General features: G+C 40.3%; 1 protein-coding gene and 1 long non-coding RNA gene across 2 annotated transcripts in view; one reads left to right on the top strand and one right to left on the bottom strand.

Moving 5' to 3' along the window:
* Window positions 1-1,444: 1,444 nt before the first annotated feature.
* LOC121867912 lies at window positions 1,445-13,076 on the bottom strand. Its single transcript, XR_006089260.1, has 3 exons — window positions 13,036-13,076; window positions 3,297-3,512; window positions 1,445-1,729 (listed from the first exon to the last, which is right to left on the bottom strand). It is a non-coding gene; the product is annotated as an uncharacterized LOC121867912 (long non-coding RNA).
* The window catches only part of LOC121867911 (UDP-glucosyltransferase 2-like), a 29,842-nt gene continuing 22,735 nt past the window's right edge, over window positions 9,768-16,874 (top strand). The window contains exon 1 of the mRNA XM_042368047.1: window positions 9,768-9,842. The gene's annotated coding sequence lies outside the window, so the exon portion shown is untranslated. The remainder of the gene's footprint in view (window positions 9,843-16,874) is intronic.

The raw sequence follows: 16,874 nt of genomic DNA, 5'->3' as shown, positions 1-16,874 counted from the left end.
GAAAGTCATACTGGTGATCCGATAAAAGAGAATGCCGTTCAAGGTGACGGAGAAAATGGGAGTTTAAACAAGTTTCGAAAATCTTAGAGAAGGATGAAGTTAAGGCAATAGGGCGATAGTTAGAGGGATTAGAATGGTCACCCTTCTTCAGGATGGGCTGAACCAAGGCTTGCTTCAAAGAAGAAGTAAAAGTTTGGGTTTTGAGGCAAAGGCGAAAGCGGCGAGCAAGCACAGGGGCCAGAAATTTTAGCACACTCCCTCAGAGAGGAGTAATGGATTCTTCCCCAATAATGCCTCCAGCAAAAAGATGGAGGAATCGTTGTCAGTTTAATAGAATCAGACTACAACACTGTTATCATGACCCCAGAATGAAAGAACTTAAATCTATAACCAGGCAAACTGGTGAGGGTTACAAACACCTCAGAACATCTTTAATACTAAAACTTTTTTCAAGCTTCCCTCGCTGTAGTCGGGGAAAGCGTACATGAACATAAACTATTTTGCATGGGAAACACTTTCAACAGCCTGAACTAACACACGCCCCTCAACAAAGCCTGGATAGACATACAGTGAACACAACCAGAGGTAAAAAAAAAAAGTAAGCACATCTCCCATCTAAATCCCTTCAATAACCAAATGAGTTAATGACAAAGTGAGTTCATGTCTCTATCAAAACATGTTACCAACTACGACAAGAGTGTAATCCCATATATATATATATATATATATATATATATATATATATATATATATATATATATATATATATATATATATATATATATATATATATATATATATATATGTATACTGAGTGGGAGTCTGACGCCACCCTCGACATTTTTTCAAATAACTCCACATTCAAAGCCATGGTAGAGTGTACTGGCACATACTGTAATGGTGTCTCGAACTGGTGGCAACTAAAAGGGTGGCCGAAGTGAGTCTTGCCCACTGGACTAAACACTATTCACTCACTCCTTGGGAGTGCTACCATTTACCGTACTTTTTGATCACTCCTCACACACACACACACACACACACACACACACACACACACACACACTGTAATTGACTAAAGATATGCTACAAAAAAGGCAGTGGGAAGATTTGCTGTACCTGAGGAAGTGTGTTGGCCTTCTTGGCATTGATGGTGCCCACCTCCACCTGTGTGGGCAACAGTGGCATAGGTCCGTCCACGGCGTAGTGGCTGTTGATGAGGGTCAGGGAGCTGTTCCAGTAGAGTGTGGTAAGTGGAGGCAAATTGGGGAAGAACTTCTGCAGTAGCTCCTGGAAGCGAGGGATCACATTATACTGGTAACTAAGGTAAGGCCACAGGGTGAGTAGTGGGTTAAGAACTCTCTCCATGAAGGTCATGTCATGGGTGAATGTCGTCCTTATCCCTGGCAAGACGGACATGGGCAGCCAGTTGCCTTGCTGCTTCATGTGCAAGAGTTCTACCCCAGGAGTGCATAAATTGATGTGCACACCTTTGTAATCCAGGAGAAATGGTACAGCCACCTCATTGACATAGCCAATAATTACTATAGCCTGGTAACTGTCCCTATGTTGCCAGAGTCGTTGTATTGCCTCGTTAGACTACATCCTCCTGCCGGTTTCTGCAGCAATTTCCAGAATTTTCTTTTGAAACAATGCAACGTTGGGTCCCAACACAAACAAATTAAACTCCAACGAGTCGGCGCCGGTGTGGACTTCCGTTACATTTTCGTGTCTGAGAATAACAGTCAAAAGAAAGCAGAGGTCAGTCATGCAAGAAATAATGCTTCACGATGTTTTAATTTAAGTTAATGGAGTATGAATATCATGAGAGACTGTCTTAAATAATATAAACGGTAGAAGAAGAGACTGTTCTTAACTGATCCTCATTATTCATGTGAAATTCCCTCCCCTCTCATGTTATTCCATCTACCCATAACTTACATCTCGTTTAATGTATTACACTTACCCACCTCTTATCAGTAACAATGTACTTCAGATAACATTATAACATATGTACAGTTGCCACCATTTATACCTGGTACAATGGATGGCATGTTTTGTGAGATGTGGCACCACTGTTTGTTTACATTATAATAAAACTAGCAGAATCGGCCGAACCATATGGCCATTTTATGGATGGCTATAGCTTTAATATACATTACCAAGTAGAACGTTATGGGCTCCTACCTGTTGTCTGGTCGGCGGTGGTACCACATCTCACAAAACACGCCAGCTACTGTACCAGTTATAAATGGAGGCAACTGCACCTTACTTTGCCTATCATAACATAAATAAAGACCTTCAAAACAGCTCAATCAATCTAAGGTCTTAGCTTGTTACATAAATCATTCAATCAGAGCACCGTCCTTATATCTGAGGGTTGGCGACAACAGTCCTTCTCTCTAAATTTTCCCGTGCTGTGTTTACCAATCCTCTAAGGTTTTGTATCTCTCTGGGGACCCAGTTTTTAATTTCATTCATCCATCCCAGTCTCTACCTATCCCCAGGCTCGCCTACCCTCAATTTTGCCCATTAGTGTTTCGGTTATTATCCCTTCATCTCTAATTATTTAACCAAAGTAATGTATTCCATTTATCATTTTTTGTATATTTCAAGTATTTCTTTTAATTTTTTTTTTATAATCTTGATATTTCTTCGTTTGTCTTTGTGTCAATGTTGCATATTCTTAGCAATAAAATTCTGCAGTTTTTTTATATTAATTACTAAACTCCTTTTGTTATTACAATAACTGGCATAAAATGTTAGAAATATAGAACGAATCAGAACCAATTTTAGAAATATGTAGCAATATACAAAACTTTACGTCGACTTGTACAGAATAATATTGACCACAAGTAAGCCGGTGGTTAACGTTCTGTTGGGAGAAAACAAACCATTCGTCTCTTCTTTTAATGTGTAATTTAATGCTCGGATGGCAAGCTCACTGGTTCTTTCCTACTAAAAACAATACATATTTAAGAAATGATTTGTTTTATACAGAAGAGAACGAGGAGCAAGAGGCTAATTCACTAATCCATCCTTTCAAAGTTCAGTGGCAGATAAGTTACATTCGTTGGTGATGTTAGCAGCGCCAAAGTTTGTAAGCAATTAACAGGTTTCCGTTATTGTAAACACACAACTATAATAAATTTTAAAATCCTTTTTTTAGGAAGTTTTATGCCAGCAATAAGAAATAGTATTTAGTGATTGATTATAAAGATAGTGGTATTATTGGCAATATCCCGGCGTGGTTACTGTAAACATTTACATAAAGGAATGTTAAGATCTCCAACACTTACCTGGACGATGCATCAAAGGAGGACAGAGTGGCCAGCGTCACCCAGAGCCTCTGAGAGTGAGCGACACAGATTATAGATGCTGCGGGAGGCTACTGGAGTGAGCACCAGCACCTGGTAGCCGGCTGCCGGGCCAGACGTCACCACCAGCAGTAGGAACAACACACTACACCTCCTCATACTGACTCCCACAGTGGTATTACACACACTCTACCGTCCCTGTAGGTGAAGATACAGTCATGGACTGTTAAGGCGTTTATTGTAAGACGTTTTAAGAATCACGGAATAGCTATCGCGTTAACTTTCCCGGACTGTCATTAAAAAATGCGACATTGTACTGCGTCTTGGGAATAACTGTTGTACAACACAGATTTTATAAAACAATAAAATTAGGAGAACTGTTATTTGGACACAATAAGGAAAGAAATAGTGAAGAAAATATATAGAAAATTATGGAAAGAAAGACAAAAGGGGGAAAAACAGGTCATTCAGTCAACAATAAATAAGAATAACACAAAAAATCGGGCCCGTTGTAAGGGTTGATGGTCCGGACTCCGGGGTGGGGAGCTTTAAAACCACACTACGTATGGTCTCGTCTCGTCTCCCTGCTACATTGTTTACAGCTGTTCGCATACATAAATACGCAATACTACGAATTTCAGGTTCGTTTTAGGTATTAATTTTTGCATTTACAGAACGTTAATGAACTTGTTCACCATTATTTAAAGTATCTTATGAGTAATGATGTTAAAGTTTTAATCATATTCGAGTAATTCGCAATATTTTACACAACATTCACCAGCGACTCATGAACCGTACAGCACCTACCTAAAAATGGGCGGAGGCAAAACTGGTTTCAACTAGGCGAAATCCTTTTCAATTCGTTCACGCCATGCGCTTTGCTTTAGGTCCTATCCAATATACTAATTACTACCGTATATAGAATTATTTTTATAATTATATCAGAGTTTTTTATTGTCTTACATGCCCACCAAAATATTCTCCATAAGCGGCCATGATCCACATATTTACACAGTGTGTACGTGGGAGAAACTCGCTCATTGGTTGTTAGCTATTCGGAACGCTTGGTCGCTGATCAAGGCTAACGCCTGATCGAGGTGTTAGCTCTTCCCTCTGAATGTTCCATGGGCACAGCTCAAAAGCTGTGTCTGTTCATACAGAATAGCTAACGCGTTAGCTATTCCGTAAATCGAAAACGCCTTTAGTTACACTTATACAGTTATAATTATACAGATATAGTCACTGAGGGACCCCAGCCATCTCGGCCAAGCGGGAAGGCACTACACCAGGCAGGTTCACGTAGACACTGTTGTCAACACCCAACCCCTATCGCTCATATATATGATGATGATAATGAAATAAAGTGGCAAATGACTTTGCACTAGGAAATGGGTGGAGAGAGAAGTAAAGCATAGAAACGGGAAGTATAGTAGGAGGGGGAGATAGCAGGTGGGCTGTCCACCTAGGTGAGACGATTTGATATGTTGGGGTGGTGGCCGCGTGCAGCAGACGTCTGCCCACTCAAGGGAGGCAGGTGTTTGCTAGATGGTGGTGTTATTTGTTCACATATATGTGTAAAGTAGGTCTTGTTCTTCTATGTTAGCATGGAGGCTCTTGGGCCACCAGTTGTGTGTTTTAGTAGTTCCTTCTTCTTTTAACTGGGAGAATAATGGGTCCTCCAACTCCTCAAGTTTGCTCCATATTCTCTGTGCTTGGCTGTGTGTACGTGTGTTCAGTTGTTCGATATTGTATAATTTGTGAAGTTCTTGTATTTTTGTGGTGTATGGCGGGAGTTGTTTTGATGCTCTACGGATAGCTTTGTTTTGTAAAAATTGAAGTTTAAGTTGGCTGGTTTTGCTGATCGTGCTAAGCTGTATTGGAGGATATTCTAGGTGGGGGCGGACAAGTGCTTTGAATAGATGTAGTTGAATTTTGGTGTCCATTTTGCTAAATCTTCGTTGTTTCGTGAGTTGTGATTGGGCAAGCTTTTTGCTTTGTGTTGTGTGTTTTGCTGTGCCTGTTCTTGTTATTGTGAGTCCCAGAATTTTGCCTTCGTTGTATAGGTACTATCGTGCACAAAAGTCGTGTCCACTACCCAGCCACAGTGAGGTTTCGCATAGCCTTGAGTCTGAAGTTTCGAAACAGCTGGGTGAAATGCTATGGTCGGCCAACATAAGTCGCCCACTGTAGTGTGTGTTGGGGGGTGGGGGGGGGGGCTGGATGAGAGGCAGGTTTATTTATTATTTATACCACCATAATTTCAAGCTGCCTTTTTAACTACGTTTTGTCTTACAGTTGTTTCTTTATGGTTACGAATTCGTGGAACAGGTACAGTGCCCTGGGTGCTTATTGTCGCTCAGGTTACAATGATACTTTAAAGAATGGAATATATTAAGGATAAAAGTGAAATATGCAAGGATCAGGGTGAAGGGCCTTGGTCAGCTAGTTTTACTCAGGGACCATGTCACAATTTTGTTGTTATTCCGACAAAGAGATTATGGTAATATTTATTTATATTCCACTCATCCTTTGCTTAATAAATATTTGTAATAATATGCAATATTATATAATTATATACTTATGTTAAAAAGAGTGGAGTGAAAAAGTTATCAGTATTGTAAAATAGTATTCAGACTTAATCTAGTTCCAATTCTTCCAAGTTCCAGTGTTTAAACACGCCACCACAATATGCAAGCTTCATATATTTTGGAGTGTGCTCAGTTTCCGTTAATATTGTGTGCTGAACATCATGAGCATTTCAATGATGGCAGCAATTGTAACTATATAATTATATTGTGTTATAAGATAAGACATTCCACGACGTGTCATACAGATCATTGTATCCACACAATACATAATTTGTGGCTGTTAAGTTACTTTGTTATGAATTTTCATGCGATATAGTTTAAGACATTAAGGACATGGATTTAAGATAACACTGTAGGTGAGTTAATATATATTAATTGTATTTACAAACAATACTAAAATCCAAACAATACACCAATACACACATCTTAGTATTTGGTCCAGCCATCCATTGCATTCGGGACTTCATCAAGGCGATTAGGGATGGAGTCGACCAGCTTCGGGCACACCCCTGGTCGTCGATGTACACACTCCCACACGTCGTAAGCTTTGGCCTCTATTGCTGCACAGGTTCGCTGCTCCCTAATATCCCAATCACGTTTCATCATGGCCCAAATATGTTCAATCGGATTAATATCACATCCGAGTGTTGACCAGTCTATGACCTCAATTTCAGGGTGATCCTGGAGGTAGTCCTTCACTATGTTGCTGGTATGAATGGGACTGTTGTCATGAACCAGCCTGATAGTGTGGGGGGCTGGAACTGCCATAGGAATTGGCACTTGCAACAGGATGTCTACATACTGCTCACCAGTGAAACGGCCATTGATCTTGACAGGTTCACCTGGCCCATGTGCCCACATCCACCCCCAGAATGACACTGACACCCTACCACTCACTGCGCAATGTTGAATGTGTTTCTCATGGTAGCGTGTGATGGGAGGCTGCCCCACTGCCTTGCTTCGGCTCCCACTGACCTGAACACCGTTTCATCGGTAAATATAATGGTTCTCCAGTATTCTTCTATATGTGGAAGGTGTTCCAATGCAAAGCCGAGTCGACACTCCTTGTGAGTAGGTGTTAGCCACCCTTTGTGAGCTGAAATATGGCAGTCGATCCCGGCTTCATGAAGTTGGCACCTCACGCCTAAAGTAAACCGAAAAATGCTTACGTGTATAGAAGATTTTCAACTCAATATCACATATTCTTTCACCTCTACAAATATCTGCTGTCACTCATGGGACACCCTGCAATAGTATAAAGACGACATGGGCTATGGTGACAAATTAATGTGACTTACCTGTTGGTGACGACGATGGTAGGAATGAGACCTCGGCATGTTTCAGTGTTCGATATCACCTCCTTCCCCTGGTGTGGGTGGCGCCAACCTTGGTAACATCTTGTGTATTCTCCGTGACTACCATTACTGGTAGTCTCGGAGAATTCACGATGTTATGCTCCACCTACACACAGCCTGTTACTAGACTAACCCCCACCTCCTCTATCCCCCCCCCTCCCACACACACTACAGTGGGCGACATCTGTTGGCCGACCATAGCATTTCCCCCAGCTGTTTCGAAACTTCAGATTCAAGGCTATCCGAAACCTCACTCTAGCTGGGTAGTGGACACGACTTTTGTTCACGATAGTACGTTGTTGACTGTGATTGGTGCTGGGTTTATTTTGGCAATGTATATGATCTTTAGTTTTTGTGTGTTGGTTTGTATTTTCCACTTTTTTCATATTCGTTAAATTGCTCAATAGCGTGGGCTGTTTTCCATCCAACCTATTTTTGAAGCTATCCAGCGTACACTTCCGCCTATCGCTCACATTGTTGTTATTACAACCAGCTTCCAATTATCTATACGTATTTCATGCATTCAAATTATCTACGTCATATTGTACTCTGCATCAGTCGTGTCTTATTCTCTCTATATACAGCAATATTCCAAGTCAGCTGCTCATCCTTCACAGTCACCTGCAGTACTGTGCATAATATTCTAATTATTATGTACTGTGCTACATATTTTAATATATTGTATTAAACCAATGACTTTTACCAATTAAATAATTTAATATTATACCGTATAATCATAAGTTAACCACGCGTGATTGGCTCTTGGTGTGTAAACCATCATTTATCAGTAATAACAGTGAGTTATGAAACTGCAGGTAATATTTTATCTTGTTTTTCTGTTCTTCAACACTTGACATCTTGAAGGACGTCAAGGTTTATCATTTCACACAGTAGACAAGGTACGAGGGGCGGGGCCTAAGATTTAAATGTGGCCATGCCTTCTCAGTCAATTATGACTAATGGTATTAAAATCTTTCAATAGTGATTTATTAAAGTTTAGTCTACTCGTCTAATATAAATCATCCACCAATTAATCGTGTTTTTTGTCTTTCTTTCGAAGAGATAAATTATTTTGATCTTGAGTTCTATTCAAGGTCGGACAGCGTCACCTACACTCCTGTTATTGTCAGTCACACCATCAACGAGCCATAAGCTCGTTGAACATGCTTTGTGTGAAGTATAACAGAGTCTAGGACTGCTTTTAGTGTCCTGGTGGCCCAGAGGTAGCGTTCCCCGGTCACAATTATAAGATTGTGGGTTGGAATCCTGGCGGGGTGAGGTGTTGAATATATATATATATTCATTAGCCCATAAAGCGCTCGGACTTCTACATATAATCAACAACCTCACCCCGCCAGGACTCGAACCCACGATCTTATGTGTGTGACCGGGGAACGTTACCATTAGGACACTAAAAGTAGTCCTTTGTGTGAAATATAACAAAGTCTAGTACTGCTTTTAGTGTCCTAGTGGTCTACAGGTAACGTTCCGTAGTCACATATGTAAGATCGTGGGTTCGAGTCCTGTCAGGGTGAGGTTGTTGATTATATGTAGAAGTCCGAGCGCTTTATGGGCTAATGAAATATATATGGAACCTCGTGTTTCGAAACCAGATTTGGTAAAGCGTTACTCTGATCACTTACGAGGCACAGGTAGTCCCCTATTGGAGGTTCACGGCGCCATAAGCTCGATGAACAGGCTTTGTGTGAAATATAACAAAGTCTAGGACTACCTTTAGTATCCTAGTGGTCTAGAGGTAACGTTCCACGGTCACACACATAAGTAAATCACTGTAGGAAAGGTCACGGCAGGCTTAGCTCCCGGGGATTAATTGTCAGTAATGGCTAGTGCTACTTGTGAACAGGGCTGTGCCCTTCTGAGGGCAGAGTTACAGAGGACCAATGAAGAAAACTTGAAACTAAAGGAAGAGGTAGCGAGGATGAAGGAGGAAACGAGACAAGGAAAGCCCTTGTCTGACGAAAACTCAGGCGAATGGAAGGTTGTGAGGAGAGGGACGACCAAACTGGAGGTGAAAAAACGCACTAACGTTACGGCAACAACAGCTAAGTGTACCACCTCTTTCAGTCCTCTGATAGACGAATTGGACGTTAGCATAATCAGGGACAAGGCTGACAAGGAAGGTACGAAAACCTTAATTGTTGGCGATTCCCAGGTACTGTACCTAGACAGAGCTTTTTGTGGTAAAAATAAAAATAGGATGAGGGTGTGTTTGCCAGGAGCTGGGGTGGGGGATATAGTTGACAGGATGGACAATATCTTGTCTGGTAATGGGAACAAACCCATTATCTGCCTCAGTGCAGGAGGCAATGATATTGGCCGGTGTAAGAGTGAGGAGCACCTTGATAAGTTCAAGGCAGCTAAAGAACGTATTAGGTCGAAGGGAGGGATTCCAATCATATGTGGTGTCCTGTCTAGAAGGAGAGATGGCAATGAATGGGTGTCAAGGGCTGTCGGACATTTGAAAATCCGAGTTGGCAACTATGGGGTGTCAGTGCCGTTCAATAGCCTGAGGAGTGAGGACGCTCCATTCACTGCTTCCACTATCAGCAAACATTCTCCAGAACGTGAGTAGACACAGAGCTGTACACATAAGCTTAACATAGAGACAAATGGTTTATATTATGGAGTTATATAGACAGACTGACCGGGGCGAGGGGGACTATATAGCTTAAAGTATTATTAATGTTATAAGTTATTCACTAAACCTTAACGATACTAAACTAAAGTGAGTTTCACACGAGAACAACACAACATGACTCGGGCTGTGGACGATGTTATGTAGTGGTTTATTGCCTTAGTTGCTCACCCTTTGGCTTTAACATAATCTTCAGGTCCCCAGATCTGTCAACTCTGACGATGTTTTCTTCTACCTAAACACTGTCCTGCGTCAGTCTCATGATGTTTACTTCTACCTAAACACTGTCTTGGGTCAGAGTCGTAAAGATTCTTATGTTAAATTTGACTCAAACACTTTGAACTCTCACCGAAGCTCCCACTAAAAGAAGGATGGGTAAAAGGATAAAATAAAATTAATTGAATGGAAACGTGGACAAGATTAGTGGATCCCATGTTATTGACCTGACCTGATTTTTTGTAAGGTCACCCTCTGTATATAAGCATCTCTCAGTCCCTGTAAATTCAGTTGCCTCTGAAGATGTCTTGAATAAAGACGAAAGCTAAGATGCTTTATTGTTTAAATTTTCTTGTGATTATCAGCATATACTTGGATCACGCGCTCCTAACATAAGAACTTAAGAACATAAGAATGGAGGAAACTGCAGCGGGCCTATTGACCCACATTGGGCAGTCCCATTTACACCCAACCCCTATTGCTCATATATATCCATGTAACCTATGTTTGAAGCTATCCAGCGTATTCGAGTTAATGATGATATTTGGTAACTTGTTCCACTCATCCACTACTCTATTTCCAAACCAATGTTTGCCTATTTCACGCCTAAATCTAAATTTGTCTAATTTAAAACCATTGTTACGAATTCGCTCCTGGTTGGATAGTTTGAGTGCCTTTGTAATGTCCCCTTTGTTCAGCCACGACTTCCATTTATACACCTCGATCATATCGCCCCTCACTCTACGTCTCTCGAGGGGGTGCAAATTAAGATGCTTTAACCTGTCTCTGTACTCAGGCTCCTAATGCCCAGGATTAGTGTTGTCATTCTCCTCTGAATTCTTTCCAGGGATTCTATATCCATTCTGTAATACAGTGACCAGAATTAAACTGCATAATCCAAGTGGGGTCCCACAAGCGCAAGATATAGTTTTAAGATGACCTCGCTAGTCTTGTAACTAACACTCCTTTTTATGAACCCAAATACACATTGTTTACTTGGCTTAAGATTCCTACTTATCATTACTCCTAAATCTTTCTCACAGTCGGATTTCTCAATAACATCGTTGTTCATCTGGTATCTGGTTTCCCTGTTTACAACTCCTATACTGAGTACTTTACATTTGTCCACATTGAATTTCATCTGCCATTTTTCAGACCATTCGAAAAATTTGTTTAGATCTTCCTGTAGTTTTGCGGAGTCATCGTCAGATTTAATTACACGCCCTACTTTAATGTTATCAGCAAATTTACTTATGTTGCTGTCTACGCCGATATCTGTCCTTTATATATATAATAAATAATAATGGTCCGAGTACTGAGCCTTGGGGAACTCCACTAGTGACGTTGCTCCAATGGGATTTAGTGCCGTTAATGCTCACTCGCTGTTTCCTGTCCTGTATCCACGCCCTAATCCCTTTTAGAATTTCTCCTTTAATGCCATGAGCTCCCTCCTCCTAGTCACAGGCCTGGCATTTGACATTATTAGGGACCTGCCACTCTTTGCCATAAACAGATAAAATGTACCGGGAACTTTCCCCCACACTCTCATCATTCTCTCACTTTATGTAACTTGACAAAACCTATGACCCTTCAGGCTTTTACGCCCTTAATGTACGAGTCATAAAGGCAAGTATGAACTTTTCATACTTCCCTGTTGGGCGCTGTAAACGCTTCTGCGCTTCACCTTGCATAGGATGTAAGGGGGTGCCCAATAAACTAGCCCCCTCGGGGGCAAATCTGAATCTGAATGCCATGAGCCTCCACTTTTCTTATTAGTCTTCCATGGGGAACTCTGTCGAATGCTTTGCTAAAGTCGAGATATACCACCTCATAATTGTACCCCTCATCCACTGATTCGAAAACAGATGAAAAGAATGTTAATGGATTAGTTAGACATGAACTCCTGCTTGTGAAGCCATGTTGGGAATCATTGATCAATTTGTGCTTCTCCAGGTGATTTCGAATAGAGTTTGAAATGATTGCTTCCAATAATTTGCCTACAATTGATGTTAGACTGATTGGTCGGTAGTTAGAGGATAGTGATCTATCTCCCTTCTTGAAAATCGGTATTATATTCGCTATCCTCCAGGATTCTGGTACTACACCCGTTTTTAAGGACATGTTAAACAACTTTGCTAAGGGCATACTAAGCTCTTCCTTACATTCCTTTAATACTCTGGCAAATATCTCATCGGGACCTGGTAACTTATTAGGCTTTAGTTTGTCTATTTGCTTACTAACATCGTTACTAGTCACTACTATCTCGCCTAATTTATTTTGTTCGCTATCTCTGTATAAAGTCGGTGCCACGGGTATCATATTTAAATATTCGGTGGTGAAAACTGTAGAAAAATATTTATTCAGATTATTGATCATTTCTCCGTCGTTATCAGTTAGCTCGTCGGTATCTGACTGTATTGGTCCAATCTTTTCTCGTGTTTTGATTTAAAACATTTGATAGAATCCCTTGGGGTTTGCCTTGCTTCCCTTGCTATCTTCAGTTCATTATTCCTCTTTGCTTTTCTTATCTCGGTCTTAACCCTACAGTCCAATACCTTATAATAATCTCAGAGGTAGACTTCACCACGATTTATTCTCCTACCTGTATGTATATTATGTATGCTGTATGTATATTATGTATGTTGTATGTATACTATGTATGTACTCCATTTATATACATTACTTATTTAGCTAGCAGCGTGTGGTTACAAATCTAATGAATTAAGAAGATTTGTAACCAAGTGAGAAGGTTGGGTCACCTTACCCTCTGACCTGACTACCAACCGTTGCGGTGCTATTTAAAGATTAGTAGGGTCATTACCTAATACCTGACCATTGTGGACCTGGTCTCACCCTCCTCTGTATATATACACCTTGTTTTGTATTTCTCTTTAGTCTGTACTCACCCCTGAAGATGTGAATTACTCGAAAGCGCTTGGGAACTTCGTGTTTTCTTCTTTCCTTGTGGTTATCAGCATATACCTAGATCACGCGCACCTACAGTGATTTACTTGCATATATATATATATATATATATATATATATATATATATATATATATATATATATATATATATATATATATATATATATACTGTATATATATATATATATGCCCCTTTTTCCGCGACAGTTGTTGTGTCGCTACGTGTTGATGGTGTGACTGACAATAACAGGAGTGTAGGTGACGCTCTCCGACCTTGAATAGAACTCAAGATGAGAATAATTTATCTCTTCGAAAGAAAGACAAAAAATACAATTAATTGGTGGATGATTTATATTAGACGAGTAGACTAAACTTTAGTAAATCACTATTGAAAGATTTTAATACTATTAGTCATAATTGACTGAGAAGGCGTGGCCACGTTTAAATCTTAAGCCCCGCCCCTCGTACCTTGTCTACTGTGTGAAATGATAAACCTTGACGTCCTTCAAGATGTCTAGTGTTGAAATACAGAAAAACAAGATAAAATATTACCTGCAGTTTCATAACTCACTGTTATGACTGATAAATGATGGCTTACACACCAAGAGCCAATCACGTGTGGTTAACGTAGGATAATACGGTATAATATTAAATTATTTCATTGGTAACAGTCATTGGTTTAATACAATATATTAAAATATGTAGCACAGTACATTACAAATAGAATATTATGTACAGTACTGCAGGTGACTGTGAAGGATGAGCAGCTGACTTGGAATATTGGTGTATATAGAGAAAATAAGACACGACTGATGCAGAGTACAATATGACGTAGATAATTTGAATACATTAAATACGTATAGATAATTGGAAGCTGGTTGTAATAACAACAATGTGAGCGATAGGCGGAAGTGTACGCTGGATAGCTTCAAAAATGGGTTGCACGGAAAACAGCCCACGCCATCGAGTAAATCAACGAATATGAAAAAAAGTGGAAAATACAAACCAACACACAGATACTAAAGATCTTATACATTTCCAAAATAAACCCAGCACCAATCACAGTCAACAACGTACCTATATAATACTCCAACGAAGGCAAAATTCTGGGACTCAGGCATTGCAAAACACATAACACAGCGCAAACAGCTTGCCCAATCACAACTCACGAAATATCGAAGATTTAGCAAAATGGACACCAAAATTCAACTACATCTATTCAAAGCATTTGTCCGCCCCCACAAATAGTATCCACCAATACAGCTTAGCACGATCAGCAAAACCAGCCAACTTAAACTTCAATTAGTACAAAACAAAGCTATCCGTAGAGCATCAAAACAACTCCCGCCATACACCACTAAAATACAAGAACTTCACGAATTATACAACATCGAACCACTGAACATACGTACACACAGCCAAGCACAGAGAATATGGAGCAAACTTGAGGAGTTGGAGGACCCATTATTCTCCCAGTTAAAAGAAGAAGGAACTACTAAAACACACAGCTGGTGGCCCAAGAGCCTCCATGCTGACATAGTAGAACAAGACCCACTTTACACATATATGTGAACAAATAACACCACCATCTAGCAAACATAAATTAACACCCATTACACTAATGAATACCTAGCTAGCTTACCTTCCCCCCCCTCCACCTGCCTCCCTTGAGTGGGCAGACGTCTGCTGCACGCGGCCACCACCCCAACATATCAAATCGTCTCACCTAGGTGGGCAGCCCACCTGCTATCTCTCCTTCCTACTATACTTCCCGTTTCTATGCTTTACTTCTCTCTCCACCCATTTCCTAGTGCAAAGTCATTTGCCACTTTACTTCATTATCATCATCATATATATGAGCGATAGGGGTTGGGTGTTGACAACAGTGTCACCAGACGTGTTTAATGGGACACACGAAGCATGATGTAGCTCCCCTTGGTGAACAACAATGTCAGCCGAGGTGTTTAATGGTGCACACGAAGCATGATATGGCCCCGCCTGTTGCAGCACTAACAAGTAAACACTTAAAGACACGAGACTGGATAAAACAACAAGAAAAACAACAAATACAAGCCAGAGTGAACGTGTTACCAGTGTCCGCCATTAGTTCTTTGTATAAAATTCGTTGCTTCCGATGGTGTTTGGGTGGCTCGGGCAGCTTTGCTCACTACTCACCCACACCAACTGAGCCCTTATTTAAGTATTAAATTTGTTTATCACATTGTAATAAGTTTTATTATATTATTATATTATATTAGGTTTGTATGTAGGTTAGATAAGTTGAACTAATGTTAATAGGTAGTAGAGAGGTGACGTCGGTGACTTACTGGTACACATTACACTCTAGTGACTAATCTAGTCAATCCAGGAACAGGTGTCATTAAGTTAAGTAGTATACCCTCCCTCTGGTGTTTTGGGATTTGGCATTTGACTAATGAGATTTGTTTTGCTTGATATTGATTTTGTGTGATCTTGTTGGACCTTCAGTCCTTACTCAGCCACTTCCAAACGTCTTGTCGTATTATTATTGTTATTTATTTTATTTTATGTACATATGTGGTGGTGGGAATACGTTAATAAATGCTCATATTTCTGTAGACGTGTTTAGGTTTTGAGCTGTTATAATTGAAAGACTTAAGTAATTTGTGCTTTGCAACCATCTACCCCCGGGTCTTAACAAACGTGACGCTGTATAACAACAACACCAAGTTTGGGCTGAGACGAGATTCACCAAATGTTTTGCCCCTTGTTGACGACAAACTGTATTGCATCAGTGACCGTATGAGGACTGGACACACCAATACTAGCAGGTCTGCTTAATGTTGGCCGGGAGGAAATACTTATAGGTAAAAAATTATTTTGTTAAAATTTTATTTATTAAAAAGGGTAATATTGAATCAAAGGCAAAGGCGAGGATATTGGGCGGTGTTGGTACTGTGCTGTGTTATGGATGTGTGTGTGTGTGTGTTTATGTATTATTTTTCTTCAATTGTTGAACAACTAGTGATTGACTGTATTTTTACTGAGCAAGGGCGGATCCAGGGGGGGGGGGGTCTAGACCCCACCCCTTACATCAGAAAATTCCAATACGTTTTCTTTAATGCAGTATTGCACTCAGGCGTTTTTGTATAGTAAAAAGTAATTACTAATGACCTCAGAATATCTCCTAATATCAAGTGCACATGGCTTCAAAATGCCCATGACATTGGTCAGATTTAAATTTTTTTTTGGGTCTAGTCATGTTCCCCACGCACAACTTCTTGGACTGGACCACCTCTTTTGATATTCCTGGATCCGCTCCTGCTAAGTGAATGGTTCCTGATACGAATACCGTCAGTAAATGGTTTCTGGGGACAGTGCCGGATTTAGACCTGTGGAGGCCCATGGGCAGCCTCTTTGTGGAGGCCTCCCTCATTATAACTACCCAAGAGGGTGGGGTGGCGAGTGAAGCGAGCCTAAACATCTGGGAGTTCCGGGGGGCGCTGTAAGCCCCCCTGGGAAAATTTTGAAATTTGAACACTTCTTTGGAGAATTTTGAAGCCATATGCAGTTATACTGAGGAAATTAGAACATTGAGAAATTTTTAATTAACTGTATATTTATTGATAGTGTACAAATTCCCAACACACACACACACAAAAGTGAGACATGACTGGAGTCATTCATGTGGTTTCAAGTCGACCAGCCCTGATATAGCTACTATCGCACATGTCAAAAATTTTCAAGAGACTTCACAGAAAAGAATATATTATTAGTTATTACAGAGAGATGATTCTTTGCATTATTAATCAGATAAACCTCCACTCAAATAATGGTTCT

Source organism: Homarus americanus, unplaced genomic scaffold (assembly GCF_018991925.1).
Source record: "Homarus americanus isolate GMGI-L3 unplaced genomic scaffold, GMGI_Hamer_2.0 scaffold37032, whole genome shotgun sequence".
Lineage (NCBI taxonomy): Eukaryota > Metazoa > Arthropoda > Malacostraca > Decapoda > Nephropidae > Homarus > Homarus americanus.
This window is presented reverse-complemented; position numbering and strand designations above follow the sequence as displayed.